The sequence below is a fragment of the Leptonychotes weddellii genome, chromosome 8 (genome assembly GCF_054177405.1).
Source record: "Leptonychotes weddellii isolate Sample4059 chromosome 8, ASM5417740v2, whole genome shotgun sequence".
In the NCBI taxonomy this organism is placed as follows: Eukaryota; Metazoa; Chordata; class Mammalia; order Carnivora; family Phocidae; genus Leptonychotes; species Leptonychotes weddellii.
In genome coordinates, this window is record NC_138376.1 from 123,619,410 (window position 1) to 123,635,050 (window position 15,641).

At 42.4% G+C, this 15,641-nt stretch overlaps 1 long non-coding RNA gene across 4 annotated transcripts in view; it reads right to left on the reverse strand.

Moving 5' to 3' along the window:
• Positions 1-484: 484 nt before the first annotated feature.
• Positions 485-15,641, reverse strand: part of LOC115940911 (uncharacterized) — a 27,823-nt gene continuing 12,666 nt past the window's right edge. For 2 of the 4 annotated variants that reach the window (XR_014148042.1, XR_014148041.1), the window contains 2 exons: positions 4,768-5,003; positions 485-1,738 (listed from right to left, as the gene is read on the reverse strand). This is a non-coding gene — a long non-coding RNA (uncharacterized LOC115940911). Of the gene's footprint in view, positions 1,739-4,767; positions 14,819-15,641 lie in introns of those variants that run through there. The other 2 variants (XR_014148043.1, XR_014148040.1) reach the window with 2 other exon arrangements.

The following is a 15,641-nucleotide window of genomic DNA, read 5'->3' on the forward strand; positions in this document are numbered from 1 at the left end:
TTTTATGAAATGACTTATTTTCTTTCTTCTTGTCTTTCACTTAGTGATCATTTATTTAATCACCATGTCCCTTCTTGGGGAGGCCAGAAAACTTTAGACTCTAGCATGAGGGTGGGAGTTGACATATAATTTCCAGACATCCATGCTAGACCCAAAAGAGCTGCCAAGATGTCTAATTGCCCCATAAGTCACATTTATGAAGTCCAGAATCCTTATTTCCCATATCCAGAAAATGAATTTTGTCAAGAAAGTCTTTCCAATACCATCATTAAGTTCCTTCTCCAGTTTAGCCAAACACTAGACTCACAACAGGAAGGGCTGAGTCTCAGGGGCTGGCGGTAAAAAGAAGCTGAAAATTGGTAGAGAGCAAGCGGGTCCCCTTCTCATCGGCCCCAGGCTCTCAGGCACACAGTCATTGGGTCACAAAGGGACACAGCTGAGTGTTGTTAGTGGTCAAAGGGAAAACAGAGCAGAGGACATGAAATTAAAGAAACCAAAGTATTATCACTTTATTTTATCACATCAAACTTAGGGAAATATATTCTCTTTCCTGATTTTGTTAAATGAAGTGTTTCTGTAGCTAGTGGTGCATTTGCTTTCATCATTTCCTTTTTCCTATTGGTATTCTCTGGATTAATGTAGTGTAGACCTGTGCCATGGAGCCAAGTAAGCATGTTTACTGGTTGTCAGGAAAGGTTAAAAATTAGTTCATGTCTTCATAAATATTAGTATCCTACTTTTTTAAATATGAAAGGTAGAGAAAGAGAAAGGCACATCAGGGGCTTCTCCTAGTTCCAGAAGAAAAATCGGGGAAATAAGGATGAGGATGAGGATGTGGACAGCTGGGGACAGGGACAAGCTCTGGGGCTTGTTGTTCTCTGTGCATCACCCAGCCAGTGGCCAGCAGCCGACTGCTCCCTCAGTGGGATCCTCAAGCTGCCCGGGGAAGGCCAGTGCATTTCATCCAGAGTAACATCTTCTTGCAGGAAGTGCAAACAGACAAGCAATGATTGCTTCCCCTTTCAAAGTATGGATAAAGAAAATTACACAGTGGAGATGAAGACTTGGCAAATGAAAGCCAGATTTCTGCATCTTTTGCTAAGACTTTTTAAAAGATGATATGATTTCAGTGTTATACATTAATGAGCACTTGGCTATCAGTATTATTTCCATTCTTATAATTTAACACTAGATCCAAGCCTGTGAGCCTCGGATCCCAGTGGGGTTATGGAGTTATTACCTTCAGGCAGGAAACCCTCTCGTCTATAGACTAAATAATAAATAAATAGATTGATATATGCACCACTTTTTCAAGTGTTTCTAAACACTTTATAAATAATAAAATACAAGTTTATGGAAGCATTATTAAATTCAGGTCACCTTTTATATTTATATATTTGTCAATGATTTGACATAAAAAATATAACTATCATATAGCAGATTCACTGAGGGAGTCTTGTCTGTATTTTCTTTCAACTTCATTCCGATACTGAGTTTCCATCCCTCTGGACAAGCAGGAAATTCAAGCTGGTTTTCTCCAGGTTCCACTCACCCACATGTGAAGCTAGTGTTACACTATCAATTCTCATCCATTCTGCCCAGTTTGGCAAGTATAGAAATCTTCAGTGAGCCTGGGTGTCAGCAACTTGAGACCCAGTTCCATTGGATGCAACTCGCAGCTTCCGAGGGCTGGCACCTGTCAGGACCATGACGGAGACTCCTCCTCCTCAACTCTAGGCTTCAAATAAGAAGGAAGTAAAATATATAAGGGAACAAACTCAGTATTTCTAGCAATTATCCTACTATCATCTTGTATCAATCAGGGTCTAGTTAGGAGACAGAAACCACACAACAATTTAACAAGGAGACCTTAATATATTATACGAAAACAATGAATCATAGAACACTACATCAAAAACTAATGATGTACTGTATGGTGACTAACATAACATAATAAAAATAAAATTTAAAAAATAAAAAAAAATCTAAAAAAAAAGAATTATTAACCATAACCGGGGGTTGACTATCAAGGGATAAAGAGAACTCTAAAGAATATCCAAGAGATGAAGGAGAACGCCTAATGAAAGAACAAACTTGGAAAGGAGAACTCTCCCAGCTTCCAAGGCTGGGATTCAGATCTCACTGAAAAGGTGTGGTTGATGCCTACTGGGGGGTGGGGAAATTCTCTGGGCTGACCTGAGCCAGAGCTGGTCCACAGTGGCTGGGCAAATGTTGGAAGGCAGAGTGATGTGGGCTGGGACTGGCCAGCAGGAAACACCCCACCAGGGTGTAGGAGGCTCAAGGCTGAGAAGCCAACATCTAGGGTGCCTATGAGACTCACTGAGAATCTACTGGTACAGATGCTACTGAAACTCAGTGAAGAGGGGTACCACTAGATGTCCACCCCTTGTGCCACTGACTACCACAGTAGGACTTAAAAAAAAAAAAACAAAAAGCAAAACACAGAATCACACCAGTATAGGAAGTGATGCCCATCCTCCTTTACTTGCTGAAGCGCCCTGCCCCAGCTACATTTGGGCTCTCATGGTGCCCAAATTGTTCTGAGGCAAAATGAAGCAGGATGCCTCATCACCCACTGGAGTTCATGTGGGCAAGATTACTTGAGAGATTCCATGGTTCTCCATTCCTTAAGAGATCATTAGTAAAGCAGCTTCTAGAACCCAGACATTTAACCAAGGAGACAAATCACAGGATGCATGGTGAAACCTGGAAATGCTTCTCCCCTCCCATGATGGAAAAAGTTTCTAGGCTTGCCTGCCCCTTCTGCAGACTCAGGCAGATGCACTTGCCCCAGCTTCTCCCATCGTCAGTTTGCCAACATGCCCAACCTCCAACATGGTCATAGTTCTATCCCAGGAGGCTCCTCATCAGCAGAGGTTCCATGAAGGGGCTGAAAGGAGTGGCCTTCCTTCCCCTACCCCACCCCACCGTGGTCACCAGCAGCCCTCTTCCACATTCTTCAATGAATAAAGGAAAGATCATCTCCGTCTTGTATAAAGTACTGAGCAAATGCAGCTGTCAGTCACGTCCCCAGCCCTATGCCTTTCTAGCTTGATAGCCAACCTATAAACAAGTTCTACAGGCTCATCCTATAGAAAATTCTGGCATCTTTGCCTCCAAGAATTCCCACCCTCACCCCCACCAGAGAGGCTTCAGTTGGGTCCGTCCAGCCCTGGTGATAGATTTGGAGGGACACATCTCAGTCCTTACAGATTCGAACTAGGACCCTCCAGCACCCACAGCCGGATGTCTCGCCAATGACTGGCCAATTTCTGAGCAAGCGGGAGGCAGGAAAACAGCAGCCTCCCAAACTCGCTCCTCCCCTCGCTCTTTCCAAGGTGAGCTTTCTAATGAGAAGAATTTTATGATCATAAAGAACTGGAAAACAATGAATATTTAAAGGACTTTAGAATTTTAAAAGAGTTGGTCATATCCAAATTTCCATTTGGCATGTTCAGAGATGTACCTTCTTTGCAGAGTGAGAGGAATTTGGGGAAAAAAAGTAGTCTGGCTTTGATCCCAAATGAGGACCTGATTTTTTTGGAGAGGTTTTTGGTTGGTTTGTTCATTTTTTTTTAGGGAGTGGGTTTTTTGGTTGGTTGGCATTTTAAATCATGGACACTAGTTTAAAGACAACTTCGCCCACAGGTGTGACTTAAAAATACAAACTCAGTGACTCAGAATTCAGAGACCAGAAAGGAACAGGAAACATCCAGCCATCATTCAGTGTTCTCACATACACGTTAAGGGATCATTTTCCCTTGAAGTAATGAAAGAAAGAAAGAAAGAAAGAAAGAAAGAAAGAAAGAAAGAAAGAAAGAAAGAGAAAGAAAGAAGAAAGAAGAAAGAAGAAAGAAGAAAGAAAGAAAGAAAGAAAGAAAGAAAGAAAGAAAGAAAGAAAGAAAAGAGAAAAAAGGGGAGGGAGGAATAAGAGAAAGGAAGGAAGGAAGAAGGAAGGAAATAAAGAAAAAATTGGTTCTTGAAGTTTCTTTCTGGACAGGGATAGAAAGACTTCCTAAAACATTACTAAAATATATGTGTGTGTGTGTTCCAAAAGCATAAATTTAGAAGTTAGAGGAAGATTAAGAGTTTAGCAATTTGCTGTTTTAAAATTTTAGCCCTATAGAGATCACTCCTTAAGAAGAAAGAAATGTAATGAGAACTGGGTGTTATATGCAACTAATGAATCGTTGAACATTACATCCAAAACTAATGATGTACTGTATGTTGGTTAATTAAATTAAAATTTAAAAAAGGAAAAGAAAGAAATATATAGAAAGAAATGGGAAATTGGGTGCAAATTTGGAATATACAGTTGGGTGGTATGGCCAGACATTAAGGTAAAGGTAAAGCTTTTTCTAAACACAGAGGAAAAGCTTAGCATTGTAGAATTATAGTCAGCAAAGAAATAAGAGCACAGCTGTTAACATTCAGATTTGAAACATATGACTGCTTTGGGACTTATTTTTTATTGGACTTGGCAAATTGCTAAAACCAGGACAAATAGCCATTCTCCTTGGCAATGACTTCTTCTGTTCTTAGAATGTCCCGCTGTGAGAGTGGTGCTGAGCAGCCACTTCTGACCCTAGAGAAGCCTCAACAAAGCACTCAGCTTCTGGAAGTGGGGAACAGCTTCACTGGCCCCAAGGACAGTACAGTGGATCAAGCATCTAACTAGGAAATCAAGCTTCTTTGTCCAAATTCTTCTACTGATGCTGAGTAAAATGGGGAAATAACAGTACCTACCTCCTAGGTTGTCATGAGAATTAAGTGGGTTGACAGGTGTACAACACACAGCTCTGTGCCTGGCACAAAGTAGGCACTTACTTGATGTTCATTCTTCCCTTACTTCACGTGGCTGGACACTCTACTTTAAAACTCTGCAAAATCATTCTCAGCATCTTCCAACACTTCTACAAATATGTACAATTCCAGCAACTGGAGGCTACAAAATCCCATCATTCTGCAACGTTACATATCCCCTATGAAAGTGAGAAATCTGTCATAAACACCTTTAAGCAGTTTAGACGTACACATATCTCTAAACAAATCACCCAGAAGAAACATAACCAACTGTCAAATAAGTTTTTCCTAAACTTCATCATGTCGATCTCAAACATGCAAAGGAGAGGCCCTTTTTTCCTCAAAGAAAATACCTTTTTTAAAACAAGACCTCATCTAAAGTCTCCTATTTTAATTCCTAATAGAGAAAAGAAAGACAGTAAACTCTTCTTTAAGGTCATTCAATAAAACAAGGGAAGGCATCCGAAGGACCCACAGTGACACGTTCTTTGCCTCTTGCACAAATGTCTTCTACCTCTTTGGCCAGGGAAATCATCTCTCCCGCAGACCATTAACCTGCTTTGAGAGAATGCAAAGGAAAGAAAACAACCCACATATAGGTTGGAACAAGACGTGTAACATAGAAATGCATGTATTTCTCACATTGTTGCACAAAAAGCACCGTTGTGTGTAGATGGGAGGTTTTTCCTCACTTCACTTCCTCCCCTAAACAGATTAGGGGTACAGTATTTCCATTCAAGGTCCACAGAGTCATTGGTCATCAGATTGTCAAATCCTTCACTAGCCTGCTGTGAGGAGTTTTCTATTACACAGTGGGGACATCCTGTAGACAGACGACGGAGCGCCAGGAGGAGCATGGTGCGGACAAGGAAATGCCTTCACCAAGTCACTGCTCCTTGGACCCTCTTCCTCCTGCCGCTCTTCAAACGGTCCTTAATCTCTCTCCCCCTGGTGAACACTCATCTTAATTAACTAATCTAAAATATGGGGAAATGTGTGTGCTTACTTCCGGCGTTTACAGAATTTTACGATAGAAAAAAAGAAACAACCTACACACACAAAAGTTGAAGAATGTTTACGTTATGGCATGCCAATAGACTATGATGAAAACATTTTAAATGGTGGTGATAAAAACTATGGACAGTCTGGATACACAGGCAAATCAACAGAGAATAATTTATTGATGTTACAAGACACACATGTGAAATGGCATCGCATGTTGTAGTCAGTGTCGCTTCTCTTAAAGTGATGCACAGGTACATTGCAACGGACACAGTGCATTAGGGCAGCAGTTCCTTCTGCCCCCCATGCCTGCATCAGTGATGCCTTGCCGCAGGTGATCTGTGTCTCTGATTTTCATTGACTAAAACTGTAATTCAGATCTAGCAAGCATGTGGCCCTCTCCTGTTGGCCACATCATCCACTCTGGTTTGGGAAATTTATCATCCAACCACTTGGGTGTAATGGGATGACACATTCTTCTGCTGGAACCACTCAGTGACCTTCCCCAACCTTCAAATGCATGCATCATTATCGACCACTTAAAAGTGGTCAAATATGTCAGAAAGTTGCCTGTGTTAGCAGACTTTATGAGACCCCTGTCTATAGACCCAAGTGTTCTGACATATCTGGGTATGGCCTGAGCCCTCTTTCCAGTGTCTCTTTGCTTTAAGGATCAAAAGCCCCCTTCAAGAAGAAAGAAATGGATGTTTAGAAGCTTGGACCAAGAAAAAGTCTTTTAGGTTAAAGGGAAGCATAATTATTAGTACCTGTCTCTCTGTTCCCCAGAGGTCTTCCCAAGAGCAGACTTTGCTGAGCCCTAGAGAGACCAGAGCTATGAATAAAACTGACCAAGTTTTTCTCCTGGGAGGATATTGCGACCCAGCCATGCTGTCTTAAGATCATGTAGCAAGGGGCACCTGGGTGGCTCAGTCGGTTAAGCTTCTGCCTTTGGCTCAGTCATGGTCTCAGGGTCCTGGGATCGAGCCTTGCATCGGGGTCCCTGCTGAGTGGGGGGGCCTGCTTCTTCCTCTCCCTCTGCCTCTGCTTGCCATTCCCACTGCTTGTACTCTCTCTCTCTGTCAAATAAAAACTAAAATAAATAAATAAATAAAAAGATCATGTAGCAAGACCCATTGCCCCCAGAGCTATGGGCTCCGAATATCCTGAAGTCATGAAAACTTAAAAACACAAAGACCATTTGACTGGCAGAACCTTAGGAGAATCAAATAAGAGTGTCAAGAAATATTTGAGATTCTCCTACATAATCTATGAACTCCAAAATTACAACTTCCTATCCCTTCTTACTATTCCATCCTCAGCTCAATGTACACTGTGGCCCCAGTATGACTGGGTGCTGAAAGGGAGTGGACTGAATCTTACAGACCACATGACCATATAATTGATCAACAAAACCAATAAATTTCTGAGGTTGTAAAGGAGCATTATCAGAATTATGCCAGGACAGCAGGTGTCAGCCAGGATGGTCCCAGGCAAACTGGCATCTGATCACCCTATGAGTCTGCGAGTTCTAGGGGAGAACATTTGTGTCTCTAACTTTACCCTTTTGTTCTGATCAACTTTTCATCCCATCAGATGTTCTTGATCTTTTAGATACATCTTTGGCCACTCAAAGCAAAAATCTAGGCTTTTCCATACATTTTGATGAACCCTGCCAAAACTAGAAAATCCTAAATAATAATCCTATATATGTTTATCCTGGACCTTTCCCACAGGCACCCTTACTTCACAGAGATTCAGAGAGACATGTTTCCTAATAAAAAGGATGCAAGTGGTTAGCTATTCAAAACAATCTTACCTTAGAGAGTTGCCTCTTGTTCATCCAAAGGGAAAAAACAAACAAACAAACACAAAAAAACAGTTAATAAATGCCAGGCACACTTCTAGGTATTGGGTGACACAACTTTTAAAAACACAGGACCATCACCCAGCTCAAGAGATCTCATATGCAGTAAGGGAAGCAGCTGATGAGTAAGTAAGCAAATAGATCATTGTGGGATTACCTGATGGTATGACCCCAGCGGGAGAGTCTACTGCAGTAAGAGAGGTCCAGGAAGACACCTCTGAGAAGTGACATTTGATCTGACTTCAGGACGGACACTGGCCAGTGTGACAAGCCCCTTTCACAGATCACATCAATTTCATTTCCAGCCCTACACCAACTTTTCCTGTTTCCTCCCAGTTTGTGAAGATCAGGGACCCTTCTACGGTTTCCTCACGAAATAGAATGATACAGATGAAAAGCAAAAGGGGTTTCCACTGCACACTCGAGAAATCATGGGAAATAGAATTATCGCCATCAGTCAGTATAAGGCGGCCACAGGGTGCCTGAATGACCCGCTCCTGAGTGTGGTGTTAATCGTCGACAAGGTTCTGTGGTCCTCTAGCAGTCCTGGGTGTGGGGATCAGTGGAGACTGCACCTGAAGTCCTGAGGACAGGCAGCTCTCACTGGGCTTAGCTGACCACAGTATTTTCTCAGCGCAACTTTGAGCTCATGTTTATGCCAAAGTCGGCCTGAAAGGCAGCTGTCTGAACCCATCATGTTCCCAGCATCATTCCTAGCCACTGGTGGCCGCTGGTCCCACTGACCGATCGGTTCTTGTGGTTAGATTACTCCTGCGTTTCAGTGTCTACTCCCCTTCCTAGCAGTGTCACACTGCGATCTCTGATCCTGCTGTCCTTGACTAATCAGACTAACGAAGCCTCTCTCTTCCAAACATGAGCCACAACTCACTGTCAGCATCAAGCTAGTCAGGGTGTTTTCTCTATCCTTCTTGCTTTCCAAACTCCAGGTCAGGATCCCTGCACTCCCCTCCATATTCTGCAACATGTGATTTTTGGAAATGTAACCCAAAAAAAGTCTGAATAGAGCCCAGCAAGAGCCAAAGGAAATGGAATAATGAACTATTCAGTCTAGGTCTGTTATGTGCCCAAATGTGGTTTTGCCTTCTACAGTATTTAGATCATACTGTTGACTCATGTTCCATAAGAACAGACTCAATTTATCCATGTAGCCTCTTCTACTCCCCACTGACCTTCATACTCACCCTTCCTCCCTTTCCCTCTGGGAACCTTTTGCCCAAAGCCAGTTTTTATAATGGCACATTTGATTGGACTATTGTTCACAGTTAATTCACCCAATTGTTCTTTATTAACTCTCCTTTGATTGCTTTCAAATGTTTTCTTCTACTTGTCAAGATAAGTAAGACAGTTTTCGTTCCTCTGTTACATAGTAAAATGTTGTTATTTGCCATATCATTTGGATCCTCAATAGACCTTTTTTAGGTATGCGTACCACCGGACATCCTGGTAATGTCAGTAACGATAGCAAACTTGTAAATAGCACTTACTATATTCCAGGCACTGTTCTAAGGACTTTACATTCATTAACTCATCAAATCCCCTAAACTCTAACAAGTAGGTATTATTATAACACTTTACAGGGGCGCCTGGGTGGCTCAGTCGGTTAAGCATCTGTCTTCGGCTCAGGTCATGATCTCAGGATCCTAGGATCCAGCCCCGCATCAGTCTCCCTGCTCGTGCCGAGTCTGCCTCTCCCTCTGCCTCCTCCTCGCTGCTCATGCTCTGTCTCTGTCTCTGTCTCTGTCTCTCAAGTAAATAAATAAAATCTTTTAAAAAATAAAATAACACTTTACAGATGAAGAAACTGAATCACAGAGAACTTAAGGAACTCAATGTCACACAACTAATAATGCAGAACCCATAGCATTTGCTCCTCGGCACTCAAATTTAACAGTAAAATGTCACAGTGTTTTTGTTCATGTTTAATTATCATCAAATTCCTATCTATCTCTTTTCTAAACCAGGAGAAAAAGATCAGACCGAAATAATCATGAACATCATCAAACTGGGACCAGTCATCCCCTTAGAACTGAGTGATTACATTGAATTGTTTGTACCTCTCGTCTCCCAAGAGGACAGGTAGTTCCTTTCTAGAGAAATGACTCAGATACATTAGCTTTTCCAGGCCACTGGGCTGTGATTGAACTCATCAACATTTAGGAGACTTTTTTTTTTTGGTCCAAGTTCTATAGCTTGGCACATCCAGCTTCCCACAATCTGTCTCCAGCTTCCCTCCTCCTATTCTCATCTCTTGCTCCTCCCCCACCATGTCCCCCCTCCGGTGGGCTCCTGCTCACACCTGTGTTCATGCCATTAGCCCAGAATGCTTGACCCATCCCCCCACCAATTTTTCTCTCACTTTTAGTTAATTGGTATTTTTCTCAAAATTATACATGTAATTAAAAAAAATAGTTCTATAAATCTTATAGTAAAGAAAGACAGTCATTCCCTGCCTCATTTTTCCCGTCCCCCAAGTCTTAACTACTTTCAACTCTTTTTTTTCCTTTTTTTTTAAAGATTTTATTTATTTTTCAACAGAGAGAGAGACAGCGAGAGAGGGAACACAAGCAGGGGGAGTGGGAGAGGGAGAAGTGGGCTTCCCGCGGAGCAGGGAGTCCGATGTGGGACTTGATCCCAGGACCCTGGGATCATGACCTCAGCTGAAGGCAGATGCTTAATGACTGAGCCACCCAGGCACCCTCCTTATTTTTTTTTTTTTAATGTATTTATTTGTCAGAGAGAGAAAGAGAGCACAAGCAGGGGGAGCGGCAGGCAGAGGGAGAAGCAGACTCCCCGCTGAGCAAGGAGCCTGATGTAGGACTCAATCCCAGGACCCTGGAATCATGACCTGAGCCGAAGACAGATGCTTAATCCAAGTGTCCCTACTTTCAACTCTTTTAACTGTGTCTTTTCTATATTTTTTAACAACATTTGTTAAATGGGTTAAGATTATGTTCATTTGCAAGTAATAGAAAACCTTTCTAGAGTGACTTAACCAAGCAAGGAGTTTATTTCATATAAAAAGAAGTCCACACAGACATTTTAAGGCAGGCATGAGTCTCAACAGGGTCTTCAGAAACCAGGCTCTTTCCACCTTTCTATTCCACCATCCTTGCTTATGGCATCCATCCACATCGTCACAAGATGGCGGTTCTTACCTCCAGGTATTGTGTCCACATTCCAGGAGAAAAAGAATAGGGAAGGACAAAGATATCTTTCCTAGTAAGACTTTGCCTTTTATTTGAAAAGGAATATCCTCTGCAAGAACCTCTGCCTGTGTCTTCTCTAGTCTTTTCAAAGTTATCTGTTGGGGGCAGGGGAGGAGGGGAGGGGGCAGGTTTTACTGCTTCTCAAAGTATTTATTTATCCAAATTCCTTTTTCTATTTGTCTTTGTCGTTTGTTTGTTATTAAGCTGTCTTTAATGTTGGAAACTTTCCCCTAAGTCTCATGATCTTCATCTGCTCATTCATATTTAAAGAGTAAATTTCAGATAAAGTGGTTGAAATTTCTGTGTGCATGGCAGGACTTGTGGACAAGGGGCTTCATGGCAAGGAAGTTGGGATGTAGTTTTCACTGGACACACACGGTTATTAGTATCAGAAGGCCTTTTCTCTTGGGCTGCTCAGTTTCCCCAGAAGAGAACTCTAATATTCTGCTTGGGGTATGTGAGCGTGGCTGCCAGCATCCTGAACAGGACTGGGGAAGGTGCTAGGGCATCTCACTATCCAGCAGCCTTAACTGCCTTAACTGCCCCAGGCCTTGTAGCCTCCAGCCTTAACTGTGCCTGGTGCCCCTGAGTCCAGAGCACGGGTAGTCGGGATGTCCTCACGGAGTAACCATATGGCCTTTTGCTAGGGCAGAGGAGGAGTAGTTGCCTAATGGGATGGGATGGGGAGGAACCCTAACCACTTCTCCTGCAGACCTTCACCTGTCCTCCCATCCCAGCTGCACCTGCATCTTCAGGGATTCCTGTAGCTCCAGATACTGAGCCGTTCTGGGGGCTGCGGCCCAGAGCAGGAGCCTCCTCCCCTCCTCCCTCCCTGCCTCCTTCTCTTCCCGGTGTACCTGCTCGGTTTGGTCAATTCTCATTCATTCAGATGTTATTTGGCCTCCAGAATAGATCCCATTTATCTCTACCCTCGATTTATCATTTATAATTTAAAAACAAATTTTAAATCACTATATGGTTGTTTGAATGGGGATTCCAGAGGACGCACAGGTCAATCCACCACGTTTTATCCAGAAGTCAGTTTTTGGGTATCAGAATTCAGAGTCATCCTTCAAGGCCAAGTGCAAATGTCTGCTCTTCTGCAAAGCTGTCCCCATTTCCTCTCCACGTTCTCCACCCTATAAATTAATGTCTTCCTTTCCACAGTGCTCAGTACACACTTCCATCACCCTTCTTATCACACCATGTCACGATAAGGGTTCCCCATGGCTTTCCTCTGGCTAGACAGTGAGCCCTACAAAGGCAGAAATGGTTTAATGTTCATCTTCGTATTCCTACTTCCTGGCTCTCAGATCACCCAAGTAAGTTCTTTACATTTTTTGACAGATTTAATGAAGCCTGATGTTAAAAATAATGGACTAGGAGACAGGCCTTCACTATGCCAATCTGAGCTGCATTGCTGAAATAGTTATCACCTTGTGTGTATGTCTTAGTCAGCTGGGGCTGCTACAACAAAATACCATGGACTGTGTAGACATAGAACTTTATTTCTCACAGTTCTGGACTCTGGAAGCCCAAGATCAAGGGGCCCACAGACTCAGCTCCTGGTGAGAGTCCTCTTCCTGGTTTGCAGCCACCTTCCCACTGTGTGCCCACATGGGGCGAGAAACTAGAGCAAGCTCTGGTCTCATGGTCTCATCCTCTCCATATAAGGGCCCTAATCCCATCACTGGGGGCTGCACTCTCATGACCTCATCTAAACCTAATTACCCCCCAAAGTCCTCACCTCCAGATATGACTATGTTGGAGGTTAGGGCTTCAACATATGAATTTGGAGGGGGGCAAGCGCTTGGAGGAGGATGCAAATTTTCAGTGCCATCATAGTATATTTTGCTGATTGAAAGACAGAGCTCAATACCTGGTGGTGATTTTTATTGTCACCATCTCTAAATGGCGAGAAAATTCACATCTCACTTTAGAAGGCAAGCAATATGCTTACTGGGAAAGGGAAGTCCAAGATTAGGAAGACATGGTAGATAGCTGTGAGCCAGACTCACGTACAGAGTGGGAAATATTCTGGTGTTAAAGGCAGCTCAGCAACTGAGATGACCAGTTGTTTTTATTTTTCAATGGCTTTCTGTGCTGTAAAGCAAAAACTGTGTTCACTCTTAATCAGTAAGTTTGCATTTTGCCTACAGTACAGTCTTCATTAAAAATGGTAGCAAGCCTTCCTTAAAATTCTTACGAGTTAGTGACTCTGGTCGTGAGAAATCTTCACATAACTATGCTGTGGGTGCCCTTATTTTACAGAAGAAGAAATACATGTGAAAGCAAAAATGATATGTAGGTGACTAAGATGGACATAAATACACGTAGCTTGCCTCTCAATTCAAATTCTTTCCTCAAGGTGGCACTGGGATATGAGTGTATTCCAGGATCTACATCTCCTGTATTTAATAATAGTATTCAGAAGTACTGTTAAAGACAACAGGGCCCAAATTGGAGTCACTAACTCTACATGCTAACTCCCACATCACCAACATGGGAGTTAATGACAGTTTCAGCTCTCGTAGAAATGGACTCTTAAACTAGTCATCAGGAATCGCTGGATTGGCATTAGTTAGGTAATCTGCCTGATTACCCTTCCATCCCCTAAAGGAAAGTAACCTCACAATAACCAATCTGCTTTTTTGCCTAGTACCACCTCCTTGTTCCTACTCCCTTCTGCCTATAGAATCTCTTGCCTTGTACAGCTCTTCAGAGCTCCCATCTGCTAGATTAGATGCTGCCTTATCCATGAATTGCTGACTAAAGCCGATAAGATCTCTAAATTTTACTCAGTTGAATTTTGTTTTCTGACAGTACTTACCAGTAAACTGAATAACCACATTTCATTTGTGGGTGATGAGGACAAGAACTAATATCCTCTGATTAAATATTGTGCTTATTCCTAAAAACCACCCAGAAAAACTGTATGAATTGATGTGGGAACCACTGATTCCAGTCTTAAATCCCACAATACTCTCACTTATTTCCATTATAACTGAGCTCACATAGCTAAATAAAAAAAGGAAAAACTAACTCCCAGAGACTGTAGCTCTTCCACAGAACTTTCCCTGCATACAACAAAGCCACTGATGTCTGGTTGCTTACCCAAAGTTCTCTCTGAGAATAATGCTTGGGTTTCTGCTGGAGATCCCTCTCCCTCATGCTTCCTGCTTTGAACCCACAGAAACCTGGACATTAGAAGAAAAACAAGGAAGGAACCTGCACAAAGAGACAGAGCTCAGGTTGTAAATGGGGAAATAGAGGTACAGGCAGATGCCCTTCGGCAAGCACCTAGCACCTGGAGCTACTGTGGGGATGGAGAGCCAGTGCTGACCGTGACCATGACCATGACCACACTTAGAGCAGAGCCTGGCCCGCCGAGAGTAACCACAGCTCTTACTTCAGCAAGAAAAACATTTAGCCCAGAAAGGAGAAGAGCGCTTGAAGCAATGATGACCTCACACAAACAACAACGAAAGACTTGAAGAATCTAAAAAGAACCCTCCATCTCAAAAATAAAGATAACAACTCATTTTGAGATGACAAAGGTGGGACTTTCCATGCCCAACTTGGGGCTCAAACTCATGACCCTGAGATCAAGAGTCACAGGCTCTACCAACTGAGCCAGCCAAGAGCCCCAGATGGCAAGTGAATTTAAAGAGAAGTCAAGTGTTCTAAAGTCACTGTCTTTTCAAGAGTAGGAAAGAGATATTTATTAACTTTATATATTGTTAGAAATATTAAAATTAGAAGTATGTATACATATATAATTAGAATGCATAATTTCCAAACCAGTATAGGAACAAGATAGAAACTGTTAAAAGAGAGAGAGAGAAGAAAGAAAGAAAAAAATATATATATATATATCTTTTACTTCAACAAAATACGGTAAAGAAAAAATAAGAACGAAAGAAAAACATAGTAGTTACAAAATGAAATGATAGACAGAAGTCTAAATATATAGTAACTACCATAAATATAAATGCCTTTGATTCACCAATTAAAAGACAATCTCCCAGATTTATTTCTTTATTTTTTGACTATCTAGTCTTTCACTTAAAATTTTGACATTAGGGGTGCCTGGATGGCTCAGTCGTTAAGCGTCTGCCTTCGGCTCAGGTCATGATCCCAGGGTCCTGGGATCGAGCCCCGAGTCAGACTCCCTGCTCCTCGGGAAGCCTGCTTCTCCCTCTCCCACTCCCCCTGCTTGTGTTCCCTCTCTCACTGTCTTTCTCTCTATCAAGTAAATAAATAAAATCTTTAAAAAAAAAATTTAATGTTAAGGGGTGCCTAGGTGGCTCAGTCAGTTGAGCATCTGACTCGATCTCGGCTCAGGTCTTGAACTCATGGTGGTGAGTTCAAGCCCTGCATTGGGCTCCATGCTAGGTGTGGAGCCTACTTTAAAAAAAAAAGAAAGAAAGAAAGTGACATTAAAAAGTTGAAAATAAGGACACCTTGGTGACTCAGTCAGTTGAGCATCTGCCTTCGGCTCTTGTCATGATCCTAGGGTTCTGGGATTGAGTCCTGCGTTGGGCTCCTCGCTCAGCGGGGAGCCTGCTTCTCCCTCTGCCTGCTGCTCCCCCTGCTTGTGCTCTCTCATTCACTCTCTTTCTCTGACAAATAAATAAAATCTTTTTTTTTTTTTTAACAATTTTATTTATTTATTCATGAGAGACAGAGAGAGAGAGGCAGAGGGAGAAGCAGGCTCCCAAGGA